This window comes from Vombatus ursinus, unplaced genomic scaffold (assembly GCF_900497805.2).
Source record: "Vombatus ursinus unplaced genomic scaffold, bare-nosed wombat genome assembly UNPS02014158.1, whole genome shotgun sequence".
NCBI lineage: Eukaryota > Metazoa > Chordata > Mammalia > Diprotodontia > Vombatidae > Vombatus > Vombatus ursinus.
In genome coordinates this window covers 7,428,195-7,436,707 of record NW_020953936.1, presented here as the reverse complement: position 1 = coordinate 7,436,707, position 8,513 = coordinate 7,428,195, and the positions used below count along the sequence as shown (strand labels likewise).

The 8,513-nt window shown below is 40.7% G+C and overlaps 1 pseudogene; it reads right to left on the bottom strand.

The window, feature by feature from the left end:
- Positions 1-522: 522 nt before the first annotated feature.
- On the bottom strand, positions 523-2,731 carry LOC114040816 (annotated as a pseudogene).
- Between the last annotated feature and the right edge of the window lie 5,782 nt (positions 2,732-8,513).

Genomic DNA, 8,513 nt, shown 5'->3' with positions numbered 1-8,513 from the left:
TTATAAAAAATAAAAATAAATTAACCAAGAAGGTTTAATAATACAGACAATTAAAAGTGAAATAAAAGGTAAGGCGTATAGTTATATGGAATAAGTCTTTGAGGTTGAGGAGTCATTGTATTTTAGAAAGATGCGAGGCAGCTGGGTGGTGCAGTGGATATAGCTCCGGCCTTGGAGTCAGGAGGACCTGAGTTCAAATCCGGCCTCAGACACTTGACACTTACTAGCTGTGTGACCCTGGGCAAATCACTTAACCCCGATTGCCTCACCAAAAAGCAAAAAACAAAACAAAAAAAACCCAAACAAACAAAAAAGAAAGATGGGAGACTAAAGGCTAATAGAATGTTTCTATGAAGGAAGAGAGGAAGTTGAATCCAATGGCAGTAAATTCAAGTAGACTTATAATGCTGGTGACAGAGAAGGAGGAAGAGCACTACTTTCTTTTTTTGGTGACATTTCAAAATTTTTGCATTTTGAAAAGAATTTATAAAAATAACAGAAAATGCAACAACATGGAAAAAGTCAAGATTCACCCTTATCCATGTCTTTTTCTGGTTCTTTCTCTGCAGCATCCTTTTCCTGCTGCTGTTTCTTCTAAAATTTGGCCATTACCAGCAGTTTGAGGTTGGGCTGGTTTGCATCTTCTGGAAAGATGTAATCTTAGTATTTTTCCCAGCCAGCATCGGACCCATCTTCTGCCTGTACTTTTCTTTTCTTCTTAACTTTCTCTGGCATGAATCTGTCCACTCTTTCCTTACAAGTTTATGTTCCAAATTCATCTTCAAAGTTTCACCAGAATTCTAGTAACATGAGTATTTCTTCCTTCTCTTCACAGTTTCTCATAGTTTTGTTGGCTTCTTCATAGATTTTTCTGCATTTAAACTTTCTTCATTTCCTGCAGACAGCTCAAATTGGGCAAAACTGATTCATACCTTGATGCGTGTTCATTGTGGCAATCTCCAGCAAAGACTTTTTGTTTTCTTCAGATTTTTGTTGTTCAATTTCAAGATCAATGTAGGACTTCCAAAGTACCTATGGCATATCTAAGCATGGCTGGCTAATGGCCAACTAATATATTGTCTGGGCTATCTCAATATCTCCAAGAATTGTCTCTAACTCAGCAAATTTTATCCGTGATGTGCAATTTTCTGATGCAAATTCCAGGAACTGTTCACAAAGTTTCTGGCACTGGTCAAATTCTTGAAGCTGAAGCTTCAATTCAGTGTAGACTTTAAACAATTTGTTTTTGAGACACTTGCCAATAGAAGTTCCCAAAGCTCTTCTGGCAAATGGCACATTTTTCTGTCTTATTTCAAACTGGGCACACAGTAGCCATATTTTGGCAAATGCAAACTTTTTGTGAGGAATCAATGCCAAACAAGTTTGATATACCTATCTGGTCTTCTCTGGATCCTTTGCCTCCAACTTTTCATAAACTGCATAGTTGATCCAGAGCAGGGGTGGAGAATGTACATCCTCGAGGCCACATATGGCCGTGTAGGTCCTTGGGTGTGGCCTTCTGACTGAGTCCAAGTTTTACAAAACAAATTATTTTATTAAGGGGATTTCTTCTGTGAAATTTGGATTCAGTCAAAGGGTTGCACTTGAGGACCTAGAGGGACACATGTGGCCTTGAGGCCGCAGGTTCCCCACCCCTGATCCAGAGGAATATATATTGCCTCTAGTGTGTCTTCTCTTGGACATGTGGCACAATGGTTCTTTCATAACAGCTCTCACACACTATTTCCCATAATCATAAATAATCAAACTAGGCATCATAATTGTGTGGAAAAGCCTTCATCACCTCTTCATATTTCATTTGCTCACAATGATGTCTTCCATACCCCATATATTCCCAAATTTCTTTGCAACGATTGTGTAAGTTTTAGAGTTCTTATGCTTCCTGCTTCAAAATCCTATCCAGGGCATGTTTGTAAATCACTCATACTCTTTTAAATTCTTTCTGATTTTCTTCAAACTTTGCAAAGGCCACATAGAGATGTCCATACATACACTCATCTCCAAAGAATTCCACAGCGCTTTCATATACTTCCCTTGCATAAGCAAAGTGGCTGTTTTCCTTCAAAATGTGCATACTTGATCTAGTTCTTAACATTAGTGTATACCAGGTCAAATCTTTCATACATGCAACATGCCTTATCCACCTCTTTCTATCTCACTTCAAGTTGATGTAGGAGTTCCAGGCTTGCTCCTCAAGTCGTCTTCTCCTCCAGCGATCACATACTTTCCAATCTACAGCAATATTTTCCAACATCTCCTCCATATAAGTGTATCTGGACCAGAACTGGTTGACCCAAGAAAGAGTTGTGATGGCCTTATCCCGGACATTTCTGGCATGATTTGCTTGCCAATTCTTCATTTCCATTTCTGTGTGTTTTAGCCAGGGAGTTATATTTCCATGGCCCATATCTAAGGCACACTCCCTTTGAATTTCTTTCAGACTCTCTTCCCACTGTGCATATTTTATCCAGTTACTAATCGCGGTTCAGTTCTTCTTACATTGTCGTCAAAAGTCTTCTCCTCCGTTTATAATCATTTCATTCTTATCTGTGATTTTCTGTTGAGGAGGTGGTGGAATAAACTCAAGCTCCCTTTCTTAAGCTTCTCTGAAAAGCTGTTCTGCTGCGATCTGCACTTCAGCAGAGGCTTTGATTTTCACCTTGGCTACTTTGGAGATCTGCTGCTGTTTAGTCATGGTGGCGGCCTCCATGTTGGAGTGGATGGACCCGCGAGCCCTTTCAGGGTCGGGTCCAATCCGCAGGTGGCACCCTCTCAGCACCCCAGAACTGCGCAGACTCAGCCAGCTCAAGAAGACCCAGACAACACCAAGTAGGAAGCAGAACCGGAACTGTCTTCACTGGGAGGTGACCTTTCACCCTTCCCTACCACGTGATGGAGGGGACGCCATTCCCATAGTAACAGGCGCTGTCCAGGAAGTTAGAATTGTAGCTGGGGTGAGTCAAGTAAGACGAGTTTGGCCCCGTGCTACCCCGTGTGGTGTACTCTCGGTGATTTAGGGCCAAGGGATTTGGGTGTTGGGGAGAAGCTTTACGGATACTCCAAACAAAGGCACCTTGCACTGAAACCTGGAAGGATGCTCAGCGCTCTGCAGCCTCAGGGAGAGGTGGAAAAGCCCTGAGCACGCTGCCCCAGCACCGCCTCCTAATGCGCCCCAACAGTGTCGGACTCTTTGGGCCCAAAGACCAACAGCGTTAAAGTGGCCAGGTTGAAGCATGAAATCCAAACACAGAGTTGCTGATTTGTTTTTAGTCATGTCCAACTCTTCTTGACCCTATTTGGGGTTTTCTTGACAGAAATACTGGAGTGGTTTGCCATTTCCTTCTCCATCTCATTTTACAAATGAGGAAGCCGAGGCAAAGAGAGTTAAGTGACGTGCCCAGGGTCACCCAGCTCTGAGGCCAGATTTGAACTCAGGAAGATGAGTCTTCCTAACTCCAGGTCCAGTACTCTATCCATCTAACTGCCCCTCCAAATATAGAGACCAATTGGCAAAGGAAAAGTAGAAAGAAAAAAGAGTTTTGAGGACACATTTTGAGGAAAATTATGATGTGAAACAAAATTGGAGGGAAAAGGCTTGGAGAAGCAGGAAAATGAAGCAAATATGCATTTTTTTGATAGTGAAATCTGGCTTCCTGTATGATATTTAATTCTTGCTTTTTTTTTTTTTATTTAGAAGGTCTCTCTGGCTTACCACTTACTGGACATGTGGTTTTTTTTTATTGCTTTCTGGAATAGTGTCTAATATGGCCAGAAGAAAACTGACATAATAACAGAGAACTAGTAGTGATTACTGCTTGGGGGATTAATATTTGTGTGTGTTTATTTTAATGAAAAAATTGGAGGATTGATGACAAGCAAACACCTTTTGCTTTATTCTCTCCTTTTAAAGTTTAGGTAGCAAAGTTCAGTGACTATGGACTCCTTAATTTACTCTTCTGGATGACTGTCATTTCCTAAGGTGGAAGATAGAAAGCAAAGGGCTAGTAGCCACCTTTTCTCCATTCTAGGTGATAGGTAGAATATCTGTTTTTGTTCTTTGGAAATATTCTACTCACTGCCCCTGAAAGGGGAAAGCAAAAGAGAAAACAGCTCTTGGATTTTGAAGGTGGGCTAGTCAGAAATGGTAGGGCACAGAGGAATAGGGAGGTGGGCAAGGTAGTATCTCAGGAAGAAATCCTAAATGGAAAGTCAGAGGACTTCTGTTCTCATCTCAGTTCTGTCACTAGCTGTGTGACTTTGGGAAAGTCATTGAACACATCTGGCCCTCTTTTTTCCTCATCTGTGAAATGAATGATAGAGGGACATTCATACACCTTAGACAAGGGTTGAAAATTGGACTTCTATGTGTTTACAATTTTACCTCTTCACCCTGGAACCCATCATATGGTACAGTGGGTAGAGTGCTGGGCCTGGAGTCAGGAAGACCCATATTGAAATTAGGCCACAGACACTTATTAGATGTGTGACCCATACCAAATCACTTAACCTTTGTTTGCTTCAGTATCTTCATCTTAAGAGCAAGGATTAATAATAGTACCTGTATCCCAGGATTGTTGTGAGGATCAAATGGAATAATATTTGTAAAGTGCTTTGCAGACATTAAAGCATTATATGAATGCTAGCTATCATCATCATCATCACCACCATCATTGTCATCATCATGATGTTACTTTTGAGTCTAGAACCTTGCTCCAACAATCATTTCTGTTTTCTCTCTTTCATATTCAATCTATTCTTTTCTACTGGATCTTTCCTTATTGCCCACAAACATTCTCAGATACTCCTTTCCCATATCAAACCAAAATAATGTGGTACAGTAGAAAAAGCACTAGTTCCCAAATTGAAGGACCTATATTCAAATCCTGCCTCTGATGTTTACTACTTTTGTGGTACTTGGGTAAGGCACTAAAGCTCCCTGAGTCTCAGTTTCCTCATCTGTAAAATGAAAGAATTGAACTGTATGATCTCTGAAGTTCTCTTCCAGCTATGGGACTATGACCCTCTGATCTTATGAAAACAAAACAAAAATAAATAAAAATTCTTCACTTGGCCCTACTGAACTGGCCGCATGCCGACCTTCTGCCGGCCGCACGCCGGTACCCTCTCCTCCTATAAGGAGCACGCTACCAGAGTCATACTCACTTCTGAGTCTTCGGTCCTCAACCGGATAAACACACAGAGACGAGCCATCGGGAGGCGCCAACACCAGAGCTTTATTCAGAGGCCATCACAGCAAGCCCACGCAGCAAGGCCAGAGCAACAGAACAGGAGCCAGGAGAGAGCGCGCGTGATCTGACCACGCTTGTTCCCAAATACCTACCTAGCCCCTCCTCCCCAGCCCGCTTACTAGCCAATGATTGTAGGGTCAGATACCGGAAGGGGCTGTCTGAGTTTAGCACACCAAGGGGGAGAGAGTGACGTAGGAGGCTAGGACCGGATACAGGGAGGAGACATCTGGGATTAGCGCATAGACAGAGTACGTGACCTAGGAAGTCAGACTCAGAATACTGGGAGGAGGGGTCTGGGTCAGTGCTACACAAAGGGACCCAGGAAGTCAGGAAGGTCACAGGAGGCATCTGGGGATGACGTTGCATATAGGGAGGGGACTAAGCAAAGGGAACTCAGTCGTCTGCCATCCCACTCCCACGTGGCACCGCCCCTTGCCTCAGGAGCTCAAGCTCTGGCTACTTCCTTGCACCCAGCTTATCTCACATAGCACTGCCCACTGCCTCAGGGCTTCTCCATATCCAGCCCATCCCAGTTCACCATGACTCTGCCTACCATAGCCCCTGCCTCGACTTCCAAAATACCCAGATCTTACCCTACTCTTGCCACAGCGCCCAACCTGGTAGCTGCCAACATCAGACAGTCCCTCACACCCTACCATGTCCTCAAGTCATCATTCTCTCTTTTTGCCTTCATGGCCTATTTTCTGGAGAGTTAACTACTCATTGCTTCTACTTTTGTACTGCTTACTTCTCTATCCTTTGCATACTCCAAAGTCACTTTTCATTGACCAAATTTAATAGCCTTTTCTCCATTCTAATCCTTTTCTTTGCTACAACCTTTTGAACATTTGTTGACCATCTATCTCCTCATTTTTGATACTTTCTCCTCTTGACTTTCAGAATATTTTTCTCTGTTCTTTCTTCTATTACCTGAACATGTCCCAGTCTACAGTTCATGTTTGTCCTGTTTATATCTAAATGTAGGTCTCCTAAAAACAAAGCAACCCTTCCCCTCACATAGTTGTTAAGGGCAAGTCTTATACCTGTACCTTGTTCAGGTTCATTGTTGGGGCTAAATGAGGCACTTGCAAGTCATTGAACAATTAACAAAAGGAGGTTTACTTTGCCCTAATCCAGCAAGGATATGCAAAAAGAATACAGTGACACCTAGCTTCTCTGGGTATTACCCCTCACCCTTTTCTTCCACATGATGAATATGGGCAGCTGGGCAATGTATGGTGTCTAGTAGGGTCTTTAGAAATCCAACAGGTCAGAGTGGCCACAAGGGTGATATGTTTTATGCTCACTGGTGACCAGAAAGCTCTGTCAAGGGAAGCAGGAGCCAATCAAGTTTCAGGGACAGCCTTCTCTTTCAGGGGAAGATAATTTTTATAGCAGAGAAATGGGGTGCCCTGATCCTATCAAAATTATGTCCAGTTGTTTCTCAGTTGTGTCCAACTTTGTGACCCCATTTGGAGTTTTCTTGGCAAAGAGAGTGGTTTGCCATTTCCTTCTCCAGATCATTTTACAGATGAGGAAACTAAGAAAAACACGGTCAAGTGACTTGCCCAGGGTCACACAGCTAGTAATTGTTTGAGACCAGGTTTGAACTCATGAAGATGAGTCTTTCTGACTCCAGGTTCAGCACTCTATCTGCTGTGCCACTTAGCTGCCCCCTATCAAGAGAGTAAAATATAAAAAAAATTAATGTTTTATAGATACAGGAGGAATAGAATTTCAGTATAAAAATTATAAGCATTCCTTTCTTTGTTCACATTTGTCCTTTGTTGTTCATATTTGTCCTCTAGATAACTAAATACATACCTTCTTATTTCCTATTCTAGACTCTTTTCTCAAAATGATCTCTCTCCCTTGTTGCTCTTATGTACTCCTAGAGATTCAACAAAAGGTAGTGCATTTTTGCAGATGGCTACCATATTTATATTTCAACCAGCCCCCAAATCTCTCTTGGCCTCTTTACCCATATTTCAGTTAACTGGGGAGTACTTTGATATCATATCAATACTTCAGATTCAACATGGGGAAAACTGACATTTTATAGGCTTATGGATTTGGAGCTGGAAGGGGCCTCATTTTACAAATGAGAAAATCAAGACCCAGAGAGGTCTTGCCCAAGGAAGTAATTGGCAGAATTAAGATTTGAATTTGAGTCCTCTGACTCCAAATACAGTGCTCCTTCTGTGGCAACATGCAGCTTCTAGTCTTCTAAATCTGCCATTTTCCAATTCCCCTGTTTCTGTTGAAGTCATCTTTCCAGCCTCCATCTCACTTTCCCCTTCCCTATCTTTTCCATATCCAATTAGTTAGTACATTTAGTTCTATGATTTCTCTCAATTCTCAATTCTGAGACCACCCTAATTCAAAGTTTTATGGCTTCTTAATTTTTAGAATTTTTTTTACTATTATGAACTTGACAAAAATCAAAATATATTATAATTTCCACATAAGAACAATAGAAAAGAGGATTAAATATGAAACTGTGAATCTCTATTATGATTGGCTTTTAAAAATTTAAATAATTACATTTCTTTTTTAAATTTTTATTGATTTTATTTTCAAGTTATGGAAAAAACCAGCCTTTCCATAACATAGCATAATAAAAACACATGAAACTGTAAATCTATTCTGTATGACTTGCTTTTCCTTTTAAATATATAATAAAGTTGTCATATAAATTTATTTTTTTTCCTTTTTATTCCCTCCCTATCACCCTAGAGATGGCTACCATTAGACACAGATATGTATACATATGTAAAACCATTCTATTCATACTTCCATTTATCAGTTCCTTCTCTGGATGCAGATAGAGTCTTTCTTCATTTGTCCTTTGTAATTAATTTGTGGTTAATTTATGAGTCAAAATGATATATTCACTCAAAGTTGCTCTTAAAATAATGTTGCTATTACTGCATACAATGTTCTTTTGATTCTGCTCATTTCACTCTTCATTATTTTGTGCAAGTCTATCCATGTTTTTCTAAGATCACCAAACTAATTTCTTATAGCACAGTATATTCCATTACAATCATATACTACAACTTGTTCAACTATTCCCCAATTTATGGGCTTCCTTTTAGTTCTTTGCCACCAAAAAGAGCTGCTATAAATATTTTAGAACGTGAAGGTTCTTTTCCTTTTTCCTGTAGTATTGGCTTGGTTTTTAAAAATAGTATATAACAAATTCAACACAATAATTCCCAAAGTAACCTTTGTTATGCCTCC